Raw genomic sequence first — 24,883 nt, 5'->3', positions numbered from 1 at the left:
GGTTTCACCATTATTTTTTCCCTCTGTTTGTAGAGGAGAATGAGATGAGAACTAAGGGTGGAGACTTCTGGAAGTGATCCTAAGACCAGAGATGAAAATGGCTTTATGCATTGACATAAGAATAAGACATGAGCAAAACCACACAACACGCTGTTGGATTCGTGGTCCTGGAGAAAGGACAGCACCAGAAACACTTTCCTGAAGGTAAAAGACTCAACGAGGAATGGGAATCATTCAACCCCAGATTTGTCCCACATCAGCTTGTGCTTTTCCTAGTATAAATCTTCCTGTGTTAAGCATCACACAAGTTGCATGGATGAACAAGGTGTTTAAAACGAGTCGTTCTGAAGCACCCAAAGTCCATGTAAACAACAAGTATGCAAAATACTCCCATCATGTAAAGTGTCAGGTCACCTATGTACGCTGAGAAAATTGATATAAACAGAGTCATTTCAAAATGGAGTCAGACCCACCGTCCCAGAGGAAAGGCTTTGCATGTCTTGCTCCTTGAACCTTTGGAATGTTTGAACTGGGCAAAGTAACGTTTGGATAGGGCCAGACCAACACTGTCATACAAACAACTATTTGCAAAGCTAACGGGAAAACAGACCTCCTGACCACAAGAATTGATGATTTTCGACATTCTTTAGAATCAATAAGCAGCCATGTTTAGCTAAGGAGCGACTTAGCTTAACACCAATAGAAATTCTTCTATTCATGTAATCACTTTTCTTCCTTGTCTCATAAAAACCACTTGCCTTTGGGACATAATTTGGGTTTTGACTGAATCTATGTCCCTGAATTGCAATTCTTTTTTATCTCAAATAAACACTGTTACCTTACCTCTTACTTTGGCTTTTTAATTTTAGGTTAGCAAGACCTCATAAAAGAGTTGGGTTTGTGACCCTGGGCCCTATATGTATTTCAAAGTTAAAACCCTATGATTTATTTTTTAGATAGTTCTCAGAGGGCTGTGCCTCAGACACAGGGTTTCAATCTGAGACTTGATGCAGATTTCTTGAAGCCTTTGCAGGGGCAGAGTCTGCATTGTAAATGCCTGGGTGAGGGTGGGGAGGGGCCGCTCTGTGATGAGAACTACTCTAATGACTCAGCATGAAGAGGGGCAGTGTTGGAAATGTCTTTCCATTCTGGGGTCCTCCTAGGCCATTCAAAGCTTCAGCTGATAGTAAAAAATAATCCCCTGTTTACCTTCTTAATATATGCATTTAAATGCAAACAGCCTTGTGAAGTGTAAAGTACTGAAGCTATAGTAATTAACCCTTAATTCAAAGGGGTAGAATTTTCTTGCAGAAACAACTGATCACTTGGCAACTGTGCAACTTTGGGCTGCCAATCTGACTTCACTATATCTTAGTTATCTTTACAGCTAAAGCAAGGTGGTTGGGTTAAGTTTTTGATCCCCAGAGCTTGTCTGCAAAGCATTACTGTGACAATAACCTGAGGGTCAACAAGGATTTAAAAAAATATTTTTAGTTGACTTTAGGAACCTCAGATACAAACAGCCCTTAACGTTCCAATTTTATCAATTATTTTATCAGCTTTCTTTCCAAATCAATAGCTTACAAAGCGCATGACACTAATGAGAATAGGACACAACTTGGGTAAGTGTGGGGCCAGAGGGGAGTGGCGTTAGAGATAAGCAGTGTAAAGGAAAACTACCTCTGTAATTCCAGGACCAACCTGTGCGGTGGTGTTAAAAATTATCAAGAAAATAAGACTATAACATAAAGTTTAGAGGAGAAAGAAGGATGTACTCTGTCTTAGCTATGCTTCACCTGAGTTGACAGCAAGCCACACAGAAAAAGATGATTTTTGACAGGCTTCACAATTGGTAAAATTTGCACACCGAGACACAAAGTATCCTCTGTGAATTTGCACAGGAGTCTAGGTAGCTGACATGTGGCTCTATCCCATCCCCACCAGGGACTCATTCCAAGTTATAAAGGCCAGGCCTGCAGGGTAGCACACTTCATTGAGTTTGTACTATGTGTGAGATCAGCTGTGGCTGATCTGGCCCTGACATCAGTGAGCTGGCAGCTCAGTGGATAGCACAGTCATATGGGAGCATCATTCAGCCTTTACAATTGTCACACGGTAACTGCCATGACAGAGAGGCGGCTACTAACACAGCTCGCAGAGGACCAGGACCGTTTTCTGTGCTTTTGTTGTTTCTCTGCCCTTCCTGTCCCTTTCTTGGCATGCAGTCCAGTCCCTCTTAGGTATCAGAGGCTGAGCCAGCAAGCAAGGTTGTGAGGACCAGGCTCACACCACACTATGTCTTCAGAGCAGAAAAGGTATGGCATTTCTTTTTTCTAATCACAAAACTGCTAAATCAGCAAAAGAGTCATGGATTGGAATTAACATTTGGAAACTCATTGGGCAACTCAGAATCCCTCTATCAGGTGGTATATTATTTAATACTCACAGGAAATTTGAAGTCAATGAGAATTTTCCTAGGCTGAGGGCATGCTTTCTCTAGTTACCCTGGACAGCTAGGCTTTATTTTACTAATTCCCCTTTCACAAACACGTCAGCTCTTCAAATCTCTGCACTTTCTGCAGGAGTCTCTGTTCTTGTGTCCTGCCTTACAGAATCAGTCATACCCAGTGTCCAAATGTGGGCGTGGCAGTCAGGCTGGAGCCCTGAGCTATGAAACGCCAGTGGGCTCACATTTATGTTATTAATTCTTTCATTGTTTCTGGCACCCCGGCATTTATCTGACTTTATTTTATTTTAGCTTTGATTTATATAAAATACTATATAGAGATATAGTTAAAGTTCAGAATCTGACTCTATCATTCTTATGTTTGAAACTTTTTTCTTTTTAGCTTTTCAAACTTTGTTTTATTTTTTAAATAATTTTTCTATGTTTCATTTACAGTTGACATACAATATTATATTAGTTTCCGATGTACAACATAGTAATTACACATTTATATAACTTATGAAGTGATTTTCCTAATAAATCTAGTATTCATCTGGCACTGTACATACAGTTATTACATATTATTGACTATATTCCATATGCTGTACTTTACATCCCCATGACTGTTTTGTAATTACCAATTTATACTTCTTAATCCCTTTACCTTTTTCATCCACCCCCCCAAACCCCCTCCAAACTGGCAAACATCAAACTGTTCTCTGTATCTATCAGTCTGTTTTGTTTGATCATTTATCCTTGTTCTCTAGATTCCACATATAAGTGAAATCATGTGGCATTTGACTTTCTCTGTCTGACTTGCCCCATGCAGCACAATATCCTCTAGGTCCATCCATGTTGTTGCAGATGGCAAGATTTCATTCTTTTTCATGGCTGAGTAATATTCTATTGTATATATGCACCACCTCTTCTTTATCCATTCATGCATTGATGAACACCTACGTTACCACCATATCTTAGCTATTGTAAACAATGCTGCAATGAACATATGGATGCACATGGCCATCCGAGGTAGTATTTTTGGTTTCTTCAGATAAATACCCAAAAGGGGGATTACTGGGTCTCACTATAGCCTTTGTATCTTTTATAGCCTTTGTTTTAAATCTATTTTGTCTGGTGTGAGTACTGCTACCACAGCTTTTTTGTTTGTTTGTTTGTTTCCATTTTCATGAAATATCTTTTTCTGTACCTTTACTTTCAGTCTTTGTGTGTCTTTTGATCTAACGTGGGTCTCTTGTAGGCAGCATATGTAAGGGTTTTATTTTCTTATCAGTTTAGCTGCCTTATATGTTTTGATTCAAGGATTTAATCCACTTACATGTAAAGTAATTGCTGATTGATATGTAGTTATTGCCATCCTATTATTCATGTTTTTTATCTATTTTATTTTTCTTCTTAAATAAGTCCCTTTAACATTTCTTATAATACTGGTTTGGTGATGCTGGACTCTTTTAGCAGTTACTTGTCTGAGAAGATCTTTACTTGTCTTTCTATTTTAATTATGTCCCAATTTAAAATAATGTCCCTTGCTGGGTAAAGTAGTCTTGGTTGTGGGTCCTTGCTTTTCATTATTTTTAATATTTTGTGCGAATTCTTTTTGGCCTGCAAAATTTCTGTTGAGAAATCAGCTGACAGTTTATGGGAACTCCTTTATAGGTATTTATGGGATCTCCCTTATAGGTAACTTAAGTGCCTTTCCTTTGCTGCTTTTTAGGTTCTTTCACTGTCTTTAACTTCTGGCATTTTAATTATGATGTGTCTTGGTGTGGGCCTCTGTGTTCATGTTATTTGGGACTCTGTGTACTTCCTGGGATTATGTTTATTTCTTTTGCCAGGTTAGGGAAGTTTTCCATCATTATTATGATTTTTTTTTTAATATACTCATAATTTTTACTTTCATTTAAGATCATGCAGTTTTTTTCCTATAATGAATATTTTGGTATTTCAAAAACAAAAATACATTTTTGCATCTGGGAAAAAAAGAAATATAAGAAGCTGGAGTAGTTATGATGATTTTAGAAAGTAAATTTAATCCAACCAACATTTGATGCACTTACTAGGGAAGGCATTGTTTTAGGTGTTATTGGGGTCAGTCGAGTTTAATTATTAAGGTCCCAGGCTCTGGATTCAAAAAGCTTGGGTTTGAATTCTAGTTCCTACATCCTGGCTGCATGATATGGGGCTATTTAATTTTTTCATGCCTCTGCTTTCTTTTTGTTGTTGTTGTTGTTGTTTGTTTTTAAAGATTTTTATTAAAATATAGCTAACATACAATGTTATATTAATTTCATGGGTACACCGTAGTTATTCAACACTTATATACCTAAAAAAGTGATCACCATAAGTCCATCAACCATCAGACACCATACTCTGCAATCACAATATTATTGACTGTAATATTTCATTCCCATAACTTATTTGTTATATACTTGGAAATTTGAACCTCTTATTCAAACTTCACCTTTCCCCCTTTCGATTTTTTAATTACACTTGACACTCATTATTTTATATTAATTTCAGGTGTACAGAATAGTGGTTAGACATTTATATAGTTTAAGAAGTGATTCCTCCTGACTAATCTAGTACTCACCAAGCACTATGCATAGTTATTACCATATTATTGACTGTATTCCCTGTGCTTTACTTTACATCCCCATGACTATTTTGTAACTATCAATTTGTATTTTTAATCCCTTCACCTTTTTCACCCTGCCTCCCAACCGTTTGTCACCTATCACCCCCATAAATCTAGTACCCACATGACACCATACATAGTTATTACATTATTATTGAATATGTTCCTTATGCTGTACCCTACATCCCCATGACTACTGTGTAATAACCAATTTCTACTTCTTAATCCCTTCCCCTTTTCACCACCCCAACCCCACTCCCATCTGGCAACTATCAAACTTTTCTTTGTACTTATGAGTTTGTTTCTGTTTTGATTTTGTTGTTCACTGTTCTTCAGATTTCACATATAAGCAAAATTACATTGCATCTGTCTTTCTCTGTCTGACATACTCCACTCAGCACAATACCCTCCAGGTCTATCTGTGCTTCTACAGATGGCAAGAACCCACTCCCTTCCATGGCTGAGCAAAATTCCTTTGTGTATATGTACCACTCCTTCTTTATCTGTTCCTCCATCAACAGACACCCAGGCTGCTTCCACATCTTGGCCATTGTAAACACTGCTGCAATGAACATATGGATGCACTCGTCCCCTCGAAGTGGCTTTTAGGGTTTCTTCAGATAAATACAGAAAGGGGATTACTGGCTCCTTCTTTGTCTATTGTTATAGCCTTTGTTTTAAAGTCTATTTTTTCTAGTATTAAGTATTGCTACTCCAGTTTTTTTTTGTTTTGATTTGTTTTGTTTCAATTTACATGAAATATCTTTTCCAATTCCTTTACATTCAGTCTATGTGTGTCTTTAAATCTGAAGTGAGTGTCTTGTAGGCAGGATATGCAAGAGTCTTATTTTCTTATTAATTCAACCCTCCTGTGTCCTTTTATATTTTATTTTTAATTTTTTTATTATTAGTTTCAGGTGTACAAAACAATGTAATAGTTAGACATTTATACCCCTCACAAAGTGATAACCCTTCTCCCCCAATCTACTACCCCTCTGACTTCGCAGATATAACACAGTTGTTACATTTCCACTGTCTCTATTCCTTATGCTGTGCTCCACTTCCTGTGAATATATATGTATAATTATGCATTCATTATTATTCAGCTTCAGCTTCAGGTGTACTGGATTAAGAAACTGTGGTACATTTATACAATAAAGTATTACTCAACCATGAAGAAGAATGAAATCTTACCATTTGCAATGATATGGATGGAGGTCCTATGTCTTTTGATTGGAACACTTAATCCATTTACTTTGAAAGTAATTGTTGATAGATTTGTAGGTATTGCCATCATATTATTCATAATTTTGATTTTTTTTCCATCTTAAAGAAGTCCCTCTAACATTCCTTATAATACTGTTTTGGTGGTGATGAACTCCTTTAGCTTTTTTTTATCTGGGAAGCTCTTTATCTCTCCTTTGATTTTAAATGAGAGCCTTGCTGGTTAGAGTAGTCTTGGTTGTAGATTCTTGCTTTTCCTCATTTTGAATATTTCCTGCCATTCCCTTCTGGCTTGCAAAATTTCTGTTGAGCAATCCACCGACAATCTTATGGGAGCTCCTCTATAAGTTATTACTTTTCTTTCTTTTTTTTCTCATTTTAGTATTCTCTCTTTGTCTTTAACCTTTGGCATTTTAATTATAGTGTGTCTTGGTGTGGACCTCTTTGGGCTCATCTTGTTTGGGACTCTCTGCACTTCCTGGACTTGTATGTGTATTTCCTTTGCCAAGTTAGGAAAGTTTTCAGTCATTATTTCTTTAAACATGTTCTGAATCCCTTGCTCTTTCTCTTCTCCTTCTGGTAATCCTATGATGTGACTGATGTTATGCTTGATATTGTCCCAGAGATCTCTTAAACTATCTTCATGTTTTGGATTCTTTTCTCTTTTTGCTGTTCTAATCTGATTATCTGTTTTCTGCTACTTTGTCTTCCAAATCTCCAATTCGATCTTTTGCTACATCTAGTCTACTGATGATTTGTTCTGGTGCATTCTTCATTTAAGTTATTGCATTATTTACTTCTGACTGATTCTTTATATGGTTTCTATGTCCTTTTTTTATGCTTGTTTTCTCTTTGTTGAAGCTCTCACTAAGTTCTTTGAGCATCTTTTCAGGTATTGTTTTGAACTCTGTATCTGGGAATTTGCTTGCCTCCATTTTGCTTATTTCTTTTTCTGGAATTTTCTCCTGTGCTTTCATTTGGGATGTATTTCTTTGTTTCCTCATTTTGGCTGCCTCTCTGTGTTTGTTTCTATGTATTAGGAAGATCTGCTATATCTTTCAATCTAGGCCTGTTGGTGCCCTGTGGGGCCCTGGCACAATCTCCCTGGTCAACTGCTCTGGGTGCTCCAGGATTGTGTGTCCTCCTGTTATAGTTGGAGCTTGATTGCTACTGGCACATCAGTGGGTGGAATTGACCCTCAAGCTGATTGGCTATATGGTTTGGCCATGTCCACCACTTATAGGCTGCTGTGAGGGGGGCTTATTCTACTGAATGGGATTCACCCCAGAGGAGTGCCTATTGAGATCACCCTTTGGATGTGCTGCTTGTGGGCCTAATTGGGCAGTGCTCTGCTTTGATCTAAAGCCAGCCTCCACATTTGCTGCTTCTGGGGCCTCTAGGGAGGGGTTCTGTGCAGGCCCAGGTCACCCACTTCCTGTGTCTAGCCAGGAATACCTGGTAGGAGATACAAAGTGATCTGTGGAGGTTCACTGCTTGTGCTAAACCTTGAGTTGTGTGGGAGAGGTCACATGGTGAACTGAGGATGTCTGCCACAAGTATTGGGTCTGGGGTAGTTCTGCACAAAGCCAGGATACCCTGAGGCCTGCTGTTACCTGCCAACTCCCTTAAGGTTTATTCACTGATAAAGCCTCATGTGGTATGCAAGTTGGGTGAGGCAGAGCCTCAGGGAGTCATTAGAGTGAGAAGAGTTGTGGTCACCAGGTTAATGTAGACTCTGGTTTGTTGCCAGTGCTCAGCTTGGAGCTACTCAGCAAAACTCTCTGAGCACACCAAGGCCAGTCATCTCCCACTGGGGCCCATAGATCCCAATAGTTTCCCAAGACAGAGTGCAATGTGGGCAGTGCTGGCTGCTTTTCAGGAAAGCACCTTCGGCATTGGGGGAGTTGTGTAGGACAAGGTCCTAGCAGAGCTCACCAGACCAACTCAGGTTCAGATTTGGCCATGGGCATGGAGGGAGGGCTCCACACAGGAAAGATGGCATCCACCTGCTGGCTGCACGGAAGGAGGAATGGACATAGTGCAAATGGCAACTGTCCTCCAATCCTCACCCTGAAGCCACATACCTCAATCTGCCCCTCCATATGACTCCAACATGCCTAAGTCATCATCCCTTTGTCAGAGCCCAGGGTGAGTGCCTGAGAGTGAGTCTGTGCTGAGCCCTTTAAGAGGATGTCCGGGTTTCCTGTAGCCTTATGTTCCACCCAGATGGTTTCAATCCCCACTGATTTTCACAGCCAGATGTTATGGGGTACCCTCTTCCCAACACCAGTACTCCAGGCTGGGAATCCTGGTGTGGGGCTGGTGTCCCTTTTCCTCCCAGGAGTCCCTCCTCCTCCCAGAGGAACCTCCATGACTTAGATATCTCTTCTGATTCTCAATTACCACGTCGAAGTTTAGGGCCAGACCATTCAAGTCTTTGCCCCTACTACCAGTCTCCATATGACTTCTTCTTTATATCCTTAATTATAAAAATTCTGTTTTGCTAGACTTCAGATGGTTCTCCAGGTTGATTGTTCTATAATTTAGTTGTAATTTTCATGTGTTCACGGGATGAGGCAAACACAACGTTCATCTACTCCACCATTTTGGATCCTCCCCCATCATTATTGCTTCAAATAGGTTATCAATTCTTTCTTCTCTCTTCACCTTCTGGTACACCAGTGATATGAATGTTTGTACACTTGATGTTGTCCAAGAGGCCCATTAAACTCTCCTCATTTTTTTGAATTCCTTTCTCTTTTTGCTGTTCTTATTGGGTGTTTTCTTCTATCTTATCTTTTAAATTGCTGATTCAGTCCTCTGTTTCATCTAATGTACTGTTGATTCCCTCTAATGTATTCTTTATTTTAGTTATTGTAAAAGAAACTAAATATTTTACAATATTTAGTTCATTTTGGGCCAGTTCTTTTTTCTGTTTTCTGTTTTCATTTTAATGTTTCCAATATCCTTGTTGATGTTCTCAGTGGTATTATTGAGCATCCTTATAACCAGTGTTTTGAACTCTGCCTCTGGTAGATTGCCTTTTTCAATTTCATTTATTCCTTTTTCTGGGGTGTTGTGTTGCAGGGCAAAGTGAGACACTGCTTGTGTTCTGCCCGAGTCATTTGGCATGAGCTACAAAGTGATTTGCAGATGGTTGCCAATTGTGCTGACCTTGGAGGTGCCTGGGAGTGGTTAATCTGTGTTCTGAGGCTAGCTGCCACTAGTGCTGGGCATGGAGCTGCTTAGCCAGGGATATGTGGCACACGAAGGCCAGATGATACTTGTTTGGGGTTTGTGAACTTTTTGGTGGGCCCACAAGTTGAGTGGGGTGGGGTCTCAGGGAATCACCAGCGTGGGGTAAACTGTATCAACTAGGTTGATGAAGACTCAGATATGGCGCCTGATCACATCAGCATGATGGGTGTGGGGAGAGCTCAGCAAAGTAACAATGGTTTCTGCCAGCACTCATGTCTGGTAGAAAGCTGCCCCTCCAGCCCTTCCCTTGAAGCCAGACAATTCAGTTCTTCCTCATATGTCCCTGGTGCCTTTTGAGCTGATGCCATAGCACTGGAGCTCAGAGTGAGTGAGTCTGTCAGCCAGTACGTCCATGTGTGGACCCTTTCAGAGGAGCGCCTGGGAGTGCAACTGCCCTTGTCTCACTCAGCCACAATCTCTGCTGGTTTTCCCCATCAAAAATTATGAGGACTCTCTTCCCAGCACTGGAATCTGGGGCTAGAGATTGTAGTATTGTGCTGGGACCCCTCACTCCTCATAGGAGACCTCCACAGCTGAGATTTATCTCTGTTTTTAAACACCACATGTGGTGTGGGACCAGCCTGTTCTACATCTCTGTTCCTCCTACCAGTCTCAATGTGTCTTCTGTATATCCTTAGTAATAGGACTTCTGTTCAGCTAGTGTTCAGGCAATTCTTAATGATGGCTGTTTTGTAGTTTAGTTGTAATTTTTATGTGGTTGTGAGAGGAGGCAAGTACAGTATGTACCTAATCCACTATGCTTGAATCTTGTTTCTGCTATTTACTTGTAATATTTTGGACAATTTAAAAAAATATCTCTGTGTTTAAGTTCACTCATCGTGGTCATTTTAAAATAAAACTTTTTATTATAGAACAATTTTGTATTTATAGATAACTGCAGAGGTAGTATAGAGAGTTCCCTTATACCTCATAAAGAGATTTCTCAGTTGATAACATTGTACATTAGAATGGTACATTTGTCCCAATTAATGAACCAGTATAAATGCATTATTAACTACAGTCTGTACTTTACTAAGATTTCCATAGTTTTAACCTAATGTCCTTTTTCTGTCCCAGAATCCCATCCAGAAGACCACATTACATTTATGTCTCCTTAATTTCCTCTTGGCTATAATTTCTGAGATTCTTCTTGTTTTTGATGAGCTTGACTGTTCTGAGGAGTGCTGGCCAATTATTTTGAAGAATGTTGCTCAGTTTGGGTTTTGTTGGATGTTTTTTCTAATGATTAGATTAATGTTAGTGCCATTTTCGTTACATCATAGCAAGGGTACATACTATCAGCATGACTTATCGCATTCAATATTGACTTTGTTCTCTTGGCTTTGTTTAATGTTTGATGTAGTAACTTAGATGAGATTTCAGGACATTAAAATGCCATTAGATTAAAAAAAAGAAAGGAAAAAAAAGTAATCTGAATAGAGTATTGACTTTAGTTACAATATTGGCTCATTAGTTGTGACAAAAATACCATACCAAAGTGAAATGATAATAATAGGAAAAATTGCATGTAGGTATATAGAAATCGTCTGTATTATTTTTGCAATTTTCCAGTAACTCAGAGTTTTTCAATAAAAAGTTATTTAATTTACTTAAATAAACAAATAAGATCACACAGGAAAAGAAAAGTCCCTGTCCTTCATGTAGTCAAACCTTCCCCTTCCTCAAGGCCCTGACAATCACTGATCTATTTTCAACCTCTATAGTTTTCAGGTTTCTTTTTTTTTTTTTTTTTTCAATTGGTTTCAAGTGTACAAAACAATGTAACAGTTAGACATTTCACCCCTCACAAATTGATAACCCCTCTCTCCCAATCTATTGTCCCTCTGACATCATATGTATCTATTATAATTCCATTGACTCTATTCCCTATGCTGTACTCCATATCCCATAATTATAGATATAATTATATATATATTTATATATGTATATATATACATATATATGTATATATACACACACATATATATATATATATATATATATATATATATATATATATATATATATGTAATTATAGTTGACATACAATATTATTCAGCTTCAGCTTCAGGTGTATAGTGCAGTGGTCAGGCATCTACATTATACATGAAGTGGTCTCTCTGATAAGACATGTGCCCATCTGACACCCTACAAAATCTACAACATTATTGATTATGTTCCCCAAACTGTCTTTCATATACCCTTGGCAATATTGTAGTTACCAATTTGTACTTTCTAATCCCCTCCCCTTCTCCCTCATACCCACCCCACCCATCTAGCAACCATCAGTTTGTCCTGTATATCACTGAGACTATTTCTGTTTACTTTGCTCATTTATTCAGTTTTTTTAGATTCCACATATAAGTGAGATCATATGGTATTTGTATTTCTCTGACTGACTTATTTCCCTTAGCATAATGTTCTCTAGGTCCATCCATATGTTGTAAATGGTAAGATTTCATTCTTATTTTTAGCTGAGTAATACTCCATTGTATAAATGTAGCACAGTTTCTTATTCCAGCATTTTGATTGTTTCCAAGTCTTGGCTATTGTGTATAGCGCTGCAATAAACATAGCGCTATTGTGTATAGTGCTGCATATATTTTTTTTTGAATTAGCATCTTGGATTTCTCTGGATAGATACCTAGGAGTAGAATTGTTGGGTCATAAGGTAGTTCCATTTCCAGTTTTTTGAGATACCTCCATACTGAGTTCCATAGTAGTTGCAACAATCTGCAATCCCACCAACAGTGCACGAGGGTTCCCTTTTCTTCACAACCTCTCCAGCAGTGTTGTTTGTTTATATATTGATGATAGCCATTCTGATCAGAGTGAGGTGGTAGCTCATTGTGGATTTTATTTGCATTTCTCTAATGATTAGTGAGCTTGAGTATTTTTTCATGTCTGTTGGACATTTGTATATCTTCTTTAGAGAAATGTCTCTTCATGTCCTCTGCCCATTTTTTATTGGGGTGTTTGTTTTTTTTGGAGTTGAGTTGAATGAGTGTTTTATAAATTTTGGATAGCAACCCTTTATCAGATGTATTATTGACAAATATCTTCTCCCATTCAGTACGCTGTCTTTTTTATTGACGGTTTCCTTTGCTAGGAAAAACTTTTTGGTTTGATGTAATCCCATATGTTTATTTTTTTTCTTTTACTTCTCTTGCCCGAGAGGATATATCAGTAAAAATATTCAGGATAATGTCTGCAAATTTACTCCCTATATTTTCTTCTAGGAGTTTTGTGGTTTCAGGTCTTATATTTAAGTCTTTAATACATTTTGAATTTGTTCTCATATATGGCGTAAGGATGTGGTCCAGTTTCATTGTTTTGCATGTGTCAGTCCAATTTTCTCAGCACCATTTATTAAATAGACTGTCTTTACCCCAATGTAAATTCTTGATTCCACTGTCATAGATTAAATGACCATATAGGAATGGATTTATTTCTGGACTTTCTATTCTGTTCCATGTTCCATTGATCTATGTGTCTGTTTTTAGGCAAATCCTATGCTGTTTTGATTATTATAGCCTTGTAGTATGATTTGATGTCAGGTAGTGTGATACCTCTCACTTTGTTCTTGTTTCTCAAGATTGCTGTGGCTATTCAGGGTCTTTTATGGTTCCATACAAATTTTAGGATTATATGTCCTATTTCTGAGAAAAATGTCATTGGTAGTTTGATAGGAAATGCATTAAATCTATATGTTGCTTTGGGTAGCATTGACATTTTAACTATATTAATTCTTCATATCTATGAACAGGTATGTGTTTCCATTTATTTGTATCTTCTTTGAATTCTCTCTTCAGTGTCTTATAATTTTCTGAGTATAGGTCTTTTACTTCTTTGGTTAAATTTATTACTAAGTATTTTATTGTTTTTGAAGCAATTGTAAATGGGATTGTTTCCTTTATTTCTCCTTCTGATAGTTCATTATTGGTGTATACAAATGCAACTAATTGCTGAATATTAGTTTTGTATCCTGCTACTTTATTAAATTAATTTATTGGTTCTAATAGTTTTTTGGTGGAGTCTTTGGGATTCTCTCTATATAGTATCATGTCATCTGCATATAATGATAATTTTACTTCCTCCTTTCCAATTTGGATGCCTTTCATTTCTTTTTCTTGTCTGATTGCTGTAGCTAGAACTTCCAGAACTATGCTAAATAAAAGTGGTGAAAGTGGACAACCGTGTCTTGTTCTTGATCTTAAGGGGACTGTTTTTAGCTTTTCCCCTTTGAACAAAATGTTAGTTGTGTGTTTATCATATATGGCCTTTATTATGTTGAGATATAATCCCTCTATTCCCACTTTGCTAAGAGTTTTCATCATAAACGGCTGCTGGATTTTGTCAAATGTTTATTCTGCATCTATCGATATGACTATGATTTTTCCTTATTTTTCATTTTGTTAATGTGGTGAGTCATGTTGATTTGTGGATATTGAACCAAACTTGCATACCAGGAATGAATCCCACTTGATTGTGGTGTATGATCTTTTTAATGTATTGCTGAATCAGTTTGCTAGTATTTTTTTGAGGATTTTTGTTTCTATGTTCATTAAAGATATTGTCCATTAGTCTTTTTGTTGTTTTTTTGTTTTGTTTTGTAATGTCTATGTCTGGTTTTGGGATCAGATTAATAGTGTCCTCATAAAATGTGCTTGGGAGATTTCCCTTCTTCTGGAATTTTTGGAATCGTTTGAGAAAAATAGGTGTGAATTCTTTTTTGACCGTTTTGTAAAATTCACTCGTGAGGCCATCTGGTCCAGGACTTTTGTTTGTTAGGAGCTTGTTGATTACTGATTCAATTTCTTTGGTAGTAATGGGTCTGTTCCGAGTTTCTGTTTCTTTTTGATTCAGTCTTGGAAGATTGTATGCTTCTAGAAATTTATCAGTTTCTTCCAGATTGTCTAATTTGTTGGCATATAGTTACTCATAGTATTTTCTTAAAATTTTCTGTATTTCTGTGGTATCTGTTGTCACTTCTCCTCTTTCATTTCTGATTTTATTAATTTGATCCTCTCTTTTTCTTCATGAATCTGGCTAAGGGTTTTTCGACTTTGTTTATCTTTTCAAAAAGCCAGCTCTTTGTGTCATTGATCTTTTGCATTCTTCTTCTTCTTCTTCTTCTTCTTCTTCTTCTTCTTCTTCTTCTTCTTCTTCTTCTTCTTCTTCTTCTTCTTCTTCTTTTTTTGGTCTCTATTTCATTTATTTCTGCTCTGATCTTTATTATTTCCTTCCTTGTATTCCCTTTGGGCTTATATTGCTGTTCTTTCTCTAGTTCCCTTAGGTGTAAAGATAGATTATTGATTTGAGATTTTTCTTGTTTCTTTCAGTAGGCCTGCATTGCTATGAATTTCCCTCTTAGGACTGCTTTCACTGCATCCCGTAGATTCTGGGTTGTGTTTTCATTTTCAATTGTCCTAAGGTATCTTTTGATTTCTTCCTTGATCTCATTGTTGACCCACTGACTATTTAATAACATGTTATTCAGCCTCCATGTATTTGTGGTTTTTCCTCATTTCTTCTTATAATTGATTTCTAATTTCATAGCACTGTGGTCAGAAAACACACTTGATATGACTTCAATGTTCTTAAATTTATTGAGACTTGTTTTGTGGTCTAGCATGTGGTCGATCTTGGCTAATGTCCCACGTGCACTTGAGACTAATGTATATTCTGCTGCTTTGGGGTGAAATGCTCTCAAAATATTGATTAAATCCAACTGGTCTAAAGTGACATTTATGGCCACTGTTTCTGTGTTGATTTTCTGTCTGGAGGATCTGTCCATTGGTGACAATGGTGTGTTGAAGTCCCCTACTACAATAGTGCTTAATTGATCTCTGACTTTATGTTGGTCATAATCTGTTTTATATATGTGGGAGCTCCTATATTCGGTGCACAGATATTTACCAAGGTTATGCCCTCTTGTTGGATCAATCCCTCTTTTATTATGTAGTGCCCTTCTTTGTCTTTTATTGTAGTCTTCGTTGTAAAGTCTATTTTGCCCAAAATAAGTATTGCTACTCCATCTTTTTTCTCATTTCCATTTGCATTAAATATCTTATTTGATCCCTTTGCTTTCAGTCTGTGTGTGTCTTTTGCCCTGAGATGAATCTCTTGTAAACAGCATGTGGATGGGTACTGCTTTCTTATCCACTCAGCCATTCTATGTATTTTGATTGGAGCATTTAATCCATTCACATTTAAAGTGATTATTGATAGGTGCATATTTATTGCCATTTTATTATTCATATTTCTGGTCTTCTTTGTTAGTTTGTTTTCTCCTTTCTTCTTCTTAAAAAAAAAGCCCTCTTAACATTTCCTGCAATGCTGACTTGGTGGTAATGAATTCCTTTAGCTTATTCTTTTCTGGGAAGCTCTTTATGTCTCCTTCAATTTTAAATGATAGCCGCGCAAGGTAGAGCAATCTTGATTGTAGGCCTTTCTTTTTCATCACTTTGAGTATTTCCTGCCACTCCCTTCTGGCCTGCAATGTTTCTGTAGAAAAGTCAGCTGATAGTTTTATAGCAGTTCCCTTGTATTTAACCTGCTGTCTTTCTCTTGCTGCTTTTAGGATTTTCTCTTTGTCTTTAACCTTTGCCATTTTAACTATGATGTGTCTTCATGTGAGTCTGTTTGGGTTCATCTTGTTTGGAACTCTCTGAACATTCTGGGCTTGTATGTCAATTTCCTTCACCAGGTTAAGGAAGTTTTTGGTCATTATTTCTTTAAATATGTTCTCGATCCCTTGCTCCCTCTCTTCTCCTTCTGGTATTCCTATGATATGCATGTTGTTATGCTTGATATTGTCCCACAGGTCTCTTAAACTATTTTCATTGTCTTTTATTCTTTTTGTTGTTGTTCCGATTGGATGATTTCTGCTAACTTGCCTTCTAAATCATTGATTTAGTCCTCTGCTTCATTTAATCTGCTCATAACTCCTTTGAGTGTGTTCTTTATTTCAGTTATTGTATTCTTTAATTCTGACTGGTAATTTTTTATGATTTCTGTATCATTCTTTATGTTTTCTATCTCTTTGTTCCGCTTCTCACTAAGTTCCTTAAACATTCTTATCATCAGTGTTCTAAACTCTGTCTCTGATTGGTTGGTTGCCTGTTTCATTTAGTTCAATTTCTGGAAGTTGCTTCTGACCTTTTATTTGGGACATGTTTCTGTGCTTCCTCATTCTGGCTATCGCTGCTCTGTGATTGCTTCAATATATTATATAAACACCCTATGTCTCTCAGTCTTTGCTGGGTGGTCTTATGTAGTTTGTGTCTTTTATATTCAAATTGCAGTTTCCCAATTCTCCTGTCCCATGTGTTCTAGAGGTGTCACTGTTGAAGTTGATCTTTAATTGCTTTAGGCTTGTCAGAGGGTTGGATTGACCCTCAGGCTAATTAGCTGGGAGAATTAGCTCTGCTCACAGTGTATGATCTGCTGTGTAGAGGTTGACCCCCTCAGTGGAAGCTTGGCCCCTGTGAACTCTTGTACCCATAGAGAATTTCCTTTGAGAGTGTTGCTTGTAGGTTCAACCAGGTAGTGCTCTGGTTTGGTCTGACACTGGTCTCGGGGTGTATTTCTGGTATCTCTTGGGTGGGGCTTCCACTCAGGGCTGTTTCACCCTTGTCCATTACGGACCCTTGGCTATCTGGTAGGTGCCTCAAAGCTGTATGTGGTTGGCTGCTGCCCATGTTTGGCTTGGAAACATGTGGCAGTGGCCTCTCTGTGATTGGAGGCTGGCTGCCACCAATACTGTTCTTGAGGCAGTTTAGAAAATGGCCCAGGGCCCCCTAGGAAGGTTAGCTGCCCATACAGCCCAACTTTTGAAAGGGGCTCCTTAGGAGTGTGTGTCTGGCTGGTTGACCCAGTGTTGAGGGTGCCCTCGGCAATGCACACTAACTGGGCAAGATGGAGTTCAATTGAGTCATGAAATGAGACCGGTGGTTTTTAAGAAGTTAATGTAGGTTCAGATCTTACTCCAATACCTGGCCTATGAGCCCCTTGTACAGTGTCCTGCAGGCACTTACAGACAGCCTCCACCTCAAGCTTACAAATTTCTGAGAGCTGCTCCCAAGTGGCGGTGGTGCAAGTTTGGGGTCATTGAACACCACCAAGATGTCCCCAGGGCTCTGTGGACCATTTGCTGCTGTACAAAACCTTTTCTACAGTTTGTGTGCATGGGGCCAATCACCCAGAAACCCTGAGTGCGCTAGCCATGCAGCTGCAGTTGGGCGAGGTGGTCAGCGGTTTCCACAAATTCAGTGTAGCCTCAGCTCCTGGACTAGGGCTGGGCCCATGCCCACTTCGCAAAACAAAAACAAAGCAAGGCAAACCAACAATACCGAAAAACAAATACACCCCCACAAAAACATGGCAAACAATGAACAAACAGGAGAAATAAAAGTATATAAATGAAACAAAAACTGCAGAACAAGTCAGAAAAACAGTAACCCAAGCAATAACAAGACAGAGAAATAGCAACAAGAACCAAACAACAACAAATAAAATTTAAAAAAGAAAGAAAGAAAGAAAGAAAAGAAAAAAGAAATCAGAAGAAAAAGGAATAAAAAGATGAAAGAGAAAAAAAGAAAAGGAAAAAAAAGTATAAAAAAGAAAAAGAAAAAAATGGTAATAATGAAAAAAGAGAGAGGAAGAAAAAAGAGAAGGGAAAAAAGAGAAAAGGGTCTCAGGTCCACTTTAATCTGCAGGCCACTTGCTTAGCAATAGAGTCTCCAGGCAACTCAGCACCAGCTGTATGGAGAGCAAGGGCCCAGCACTGCATGCACCAGACTCCTCTGAGGCTCGCAGTCAGCTGCCTCAATTGGCTGCCATGGGCTCTGGGACCGCACTCACCGTCAAAAATCCTCACAGGTTGTTGTGGGCTGTCTGCTGCTGAAAAAATCTTCCATGGCTTGTGGAGGTGGGTCCTGGCACCAGAAGCCCAGGGTGCCCCCGGCAACACAGCTCTAGTTGGGCAGGTGCCCCAGGACACCACGGGGAGTGTTCAGTGGCCCCCACCAAGTCAGAGCATCTGGGCTCCTGCACCAGCAACCAGGCTGCACAAACGCGCCATGAACGCCTTGCCCAGACCATGCCGCCATGCAGCAACCGGCCCAACACTCTCAGGAAAACTCTCAGTCTCTGCCTGTCTCAACCAGCAGCCTGTGGAGCAGGAGAACGCCCAACAGTCAGGCCTCTCCCTAGGAACAGATCGCAAGCCACGTATGGTGCCTGGACTCAAGGCAGCATGGCAGCGCACACCGATTCCACCAGACCAATGCTTTAGAGAATCTGACCCTCTGTGGGAGGGCTTAACCATGTAGGTTTTTCTTTCATCTAATATTTTACTGTCACTTAACATGAACTTAAGCAAGGGCATTTATCGGAGCCAATTCTCACATATCTCTAAACGTTATTATTTCACTAATAAACATATTCCAAATTAAACATTGGGGATACTTGATACTTATATGGTACATAACTTTCTAAAAACTTATCAATGAATGTTTGCTGAGTGATCTAGTTAATGAATACAGTTTATCAATTTATCTTACCATGTCTTACACTGAGTAATTCAGAGTATTTAGGCTTTTGAAGGTTATTCGGGTAAATTATACACATGCAGTTGGAGACAGCTGACACCACCAAATCTGCATGCAGACATGTTGATGCAATAAATGTTGCCCTAGTCTTTTGCTAGTTTATGATGTTCATCACCTCATTATTATAAAATGACTGAGTTTGTTAAGTATGCCATCTTGTCACCAAAATTTTGATTTAATTGTATCCAGTGCGATACATCACAGTGCATGTTAACCTCTTATGCAAACAGGCATCGACATAACTATTATATTTTTCTATGTTTTTATTTCAACAAATGTCAAAATTACTTTTTGTCAAGCACAACTTTAATCAACAACTCTAGATCTCTGACAAGAGTGGTAGAATTTAGATTTTGACTACCTACATTAAAGAATGGAAAATTGTGGCAAGGTAAAGTCTTCAAGGTAAAGCAGCATAGTGTTCAAGTTTATTGAGCAAACAATAATAAACATCCCTTATCCATAATATGAGATGGGGAAACAACAGCTAAATAACATTTGTGCTGTTGTTAGCCGTGACAAAACACTGGTGTGGAAAATTCTTGTTGGCCTCTCACAAGGGGAAAAAAGAAGTAAGGAATCCTTGAATTCACTATAGCCAAAAAAAAACTGTAACATTTTGTGTGGTTCTATAGTTAATGAGAAAGCTAACATTTCTTGCTATGTCAAGACAGAGCTATAATAGGGAGTAAGAGCTAACTAGAGTCTACCAGGACTTTATATTCACAGCAATTGAAACTTTGTTTTCATTAAAGTCATAGAAATATGAGTTCCCAGTGTTCCAAAGAGCTCATAGAAATAGAAAAGAATAACAGAAGAGGCAGAGCGGTTGAGAGAACTATGGTCACTATATCATGGGTATTAATTAAAGCGTTCTATTTTAGGTAATGAGATAGATGCACTTTATCCTACTAAAAGACTGAAGCCAAGAAATAGTCTACTCAGAAATAGTTTATTAAAAAGTTATTTAAAATGAAAGGAAACCAACAAAACATTGATAAAAATGCATTATCTGTCATCTATATGGAATACCACCAACTCACATCAACATTTTTGAATAGATCAAAAACTGACAATACAGAGAGGACTTTTATTCCAAGGAATTGTGTAAGCTAGTTGGAAGAAATCCATCTATTATGTTTAACGTAAGATAAAAAATAACTTTTATGTATGCACTTTCTGAATTACCTCTGATATTGCTGAGGTATTAAAGAAATCTTTGAAGAAAGCAGCCAACATTTCTGTCTTTAGTTCAGGTGACCTACTTTGGACCTAAGTACATGTGCAGCAATTGAAAAAGACAAAATGTGAAGGCAGTATTATAGTTGAGATTTTTGTACACACAAAACCCCACAAAATCAAATTTATGGTTCCCATAGCAACTGTAAGTCTGCCACACTGCATATTATAGTAATCACTGCAGTGAGCTCTATAGTTAGAGTTGGGAGATATTTTGGGTTGTAACTCCTTATTTTCCATTGCTTGTGATAATTTTCAGAAAAATTCTTATTTAAGGCTCTAACTTTTAAAGTTTGTCTCTACCGAATGATGAAAAATATTGGAAAGTGTAAGAAAAATTGTTGGAAGATTCTTGTGGAAGAGAAGCCTGGAAAAATTGCATATATATAGCTTGCAAGAGCCAATTTTCGTACTTTTAGGAATTTTGAAAGCTAGTTGACATCACATAGCTTAAAATCAGTCATGATAAGATGTGTATACAGTGGTCCCCCTTTATCCATGGTGTATGTTCCTGTACTCCCAGTAGATGCCTGAAATCAGTTAGTACCAAACCTTATATATACTATGCTTTTTTCCTATACTTATGATACAGTTTAATTTATAAATTAAGCAGAGTAAGAAATTAATAATAATAAATACTAATAAAATAGAGATAATTTGTGGCTTCTCTTTGGCATATCTGAATTGCCAGTATCACTACTCATGTGCTTTGGGTCCATTATTAAGTACCGTGTTTCCCCGAAAATAAGACCTAGCTGGACCATCAGCTCTAATGTGTCTTTTGGAGCAAAAATTAATATAAGACCCAGTATTATATTATATTACATATTATTTTATTTTATTTTATTTTATTTTATTTTATTTTATTTTATTTTATTTTATTTTATTTTTTATTTTATTTTATATTATAGACCCAGTTTTATACTATGTTAAAATAAGATCGGGTCATACATTAATTTGTACTCCAATAGATGCATTACAGCTAATGGTCTGGGTAGGTCTTATTTTCAGGGAAACATGGTAAAATAAGGGCCCTGTGATATTGCAACAGTTGATCTGATATTAGAGATGGCTACTAAGTGAGTAGCATATGCAATGTGGATCTGCTGGACAAAGGCATGATTCATATTTCAGGTAGGACAGAGAGAGAAGGCATGAGATTTCATCACACTATTCAAAATGGCATGAAACTTAAAACTTATGAATCATTTATTTCTGCAATTTTTTGTTAAATGTTTTTAGACCGTGGTTGACCATGGGCAACTGAAATCCCAGAAAAGGAAACCAGGTATAAGAGGATTACTGTATTACAGGCAAGGGCTACAGATCAGGCTCCTCTTTACTTCAGAGAGCCAGTTGTTAAAAATTTACCAGCATGCCATTATTTATATCTCTTCTGGAAACAACAGGGTAGTATCCTAGGATGTCTTGAATATCTCAAGAAAGAGAGAATCTTTAGTTTTAAACTATGCTTAGTTAAAGGATAGTCAATTTTGTTTAGCCAGCTGCCATCCATTAAGAACTTTCTTCTCCTTTATATTTTTTCCAGACCCTGACTCTGCAGATATCATGCCATTTGCGGAACCCAGAGACTCCTGCCCAAGCCCCCACAAAAACAAAAGAAAATATTAATAATAATAACTATAGGTCGTTCCCATCTTCATTCATCCACCAGATATATGTTGAGATCCTCCTACATCAGGCACTTTAGCAATGGGGTAGACATCTGGTGTAGAGCACTAGATACCTGTCTTCGAGGAACTCCCATTCCTGACAGGTACTTCAAAAGCGCATTAGGAGCACAAAGATTTCAGAAACATAGCTGGAAATTGTCAGGGAAGGTTTCCAGAAAGAAGGAGTGTTCAATAGGTTAAGAAGGCAAAGAAAAAGAGAAAGCAAATCATCATCCATTTGAAAATTACTCAAAATTGATGTACGCAATTGGTAGTTTAGAGTAGAGAAAAGCAACAGCAGGAAAGGAATGGCCAATAGCACCAAATTTTACATAGACATAAAATGTAATATGGAGTTAAAATTATTTATAGGAGTTATTAATTAGGGTGTCACTGTTGATCTTAGAGCACTTTAAGCGAAGTAATGGGCATAGGACTGTCATTGTAATGATGGATGGTCGTGGATTAAGTGGGGAGTTACAGTCTGTATACATATAAATGTATTTTATTAAAAAGTATAGTCATATACTGTAACTGTGTGTGTGTGTGTGAAAGAGACAGAGAGAGAGGGACGGAGACAGAGAGAGAGAGACAGAGAGAGACAGAGAGAGAGACAGAGAGACAGAGACAGAGAGACAGAGACAGACAGAGAAAAGCTGGAGGGAAGGGGGCAGGAGATAAAGTTATAAAATTAAGAGGAAATACTTAATAGGATAAGAGGAGGTGGTCTGTGGTGGGTGTCAATCTTAAACAAATGGAAGGATATATTTACCTTCAAGATATAAAAAGAAATAAAAATTTTGGTGTAGATATAAATATATGTGTAAATTAAGTGGGGAATGTGTTAGGAATCCAGAGATAAAATCACCTAGGAAAACCTGTAAATCTACATTAGTAGAGAACCAACATAAAACTGAATCAAATGCATAGAATGAGTCACTTACAACACAGAAAGGGGGAGGCAATGAAAGCAAAAGGCAGAATAGCAGAGGGATAGAAAGACATTTAAAAGGCAGTGGTGCCATAAAACCAAGGAATAGGAAAAGAGTTTTAAAAAGGATGGTGTGATCCACAGGTCAAATGCTGCAGAGAGGTCTGTGAAGATTAGGAGAGCCAGCAGGTATCATCAGAGAAAAAACAAACAAACAAACAAAAACAAACAAACAAAACTTTAAAATCTACTAGACAGGTGAGGGCAGCCAGATATTTATGGGTGAGGAGAGAAGGGGAGAAAATTCTAGGGAAATTCAACATGTGTACAAATAACTTTGTGACAGAAATTGAGTGACAGTGGCTTGTGTTCCCTAAGTCATATCTCATACTCTAGTCCAGGGGTGTCCAAACTGCGGCCCGCAGGCCAACTGCGGCCCGCGATCCATTTTTAATTGGCCTGCAGCAAATTCCAAAAATATATTTAGTTTACTTAAATAAACCAGGTGAGGCAATACGTGCTTCACCTCGAGTGAGTGGCCCGGCTGTTTGTGTATTTTACCGCATATGGCCCTTGGTGAAAAACGTTGAAAAAAGTTTGGACACCCCTGCTCTAGACCCTTCTTTCTCCCCAGGACACCTAACTTAATGGCTGAGAGTTTTACCCTAACAGATAACACACTTACATTTCAATGAAGATTTCCAAAAATCTAAGGAGATAGAAATTTGGGGCAGGTCAGAGGAATATGAATTATTTGATGTCTAAAATTCTACCAGGTTAGTGCCTATGTACTTCAAATTAAGAAAACATTGATTCTGTGTACAAATGGGACAGGCTGTCAATCAAGAATGCTTCATACTGGGTACATTTTTTGTGGTCTTTAAAATCATTATTTCATATCTGTATGGTCTTTTTTGATGGTCTCATGCTGGTTGTTCATCACTTTAAAATGGTATTTTCTATTTATCTAATCGTTTCATAAAGAGTTATTTATGTTCTTTATCCGACATTTCAAGTAACTGAAGTCCTCATCATAGTGGGTGTGGGGACACTTAAAATGGGTCTGTGTTGTTTTAGTGAACTCTCCCTCAAAGTGGATTCTTTCCTTTTCTTCTCTTCTCTTCTCTTCTCTTCTCTTCTCTTCTCTTCTCTTCTCTTCTCTTCTCTTCTCTTCTCTTCTCTTCTCTTCTCTTCTCTTCCCTTCCCTTCCCTTCCCTTCCCTTCCCTTCCCTTCCCTTCCCTTCCCTTCCCTTCCCTTCCCTTCCTTCTCTTCCCTTCCCTCCCTCCTTCCCTCCCCCCCTCATTCATGTTTATCACATTTGACCAAAACACTATAAGATTCCAATTTCAAGAGGCCAAAATTGAAAGTCCCCCCCCGCCAAGATTTTGGGTTTGCTTCAGTTGAAAGCCAGGAGATACACTTGACTAAGGATGACTTTAGTCCTCTTCAATGATCCAGCCTTAATGAAGTCTCAGGCTCTGAACAGGCTACAGAAAACCTGAAGCATCGCTCTAGGTGTTTGGCCCGGAACAACACAGGAGTTCCTGGGTACTCATCACTCACCTCTAGCGCACCTCTTTCAGTCTTCTTACCATTTAATAACCATCAATACTTATTATTGAAACCTAGAAAATTTGTTTCATTCATATGAGTCCAGAAATACATTGAAAATTATATACTTATAAGATCTAGATGTATTATAGTGGGAAAGAAGTTTTGAGTGCCTAGGCAGCCAGAAAAAAGATCTAGATTTTCAAAATTCTAATATGGCAATCTTGTCTTTTAACTAAGAAATTTTGTCCATGTGCATTTATTACATTTGGATGTATTTATACCACCGTTAT

Source organism: Rhinolophus sinicus, chromosome 2 (assembly GCF_057876585.1).
Source record: "Rhinolophus sinicus isolate RSI-liver-muscle chromosome 2, RSI-T2T, whole genome shotgun sequence".
NCBI classification, from domain to species: Eukaryota; Metazoa; Chordata; class Mammalia; order Chiroptera; family Rhinolophidae; genus Rhinolophus; species Rhinolophus sinicus.
The sequence above is the reverse complement of the archived record's forward strand: the minus strand, read 5'-3'. Positions refer to the sequence as shown.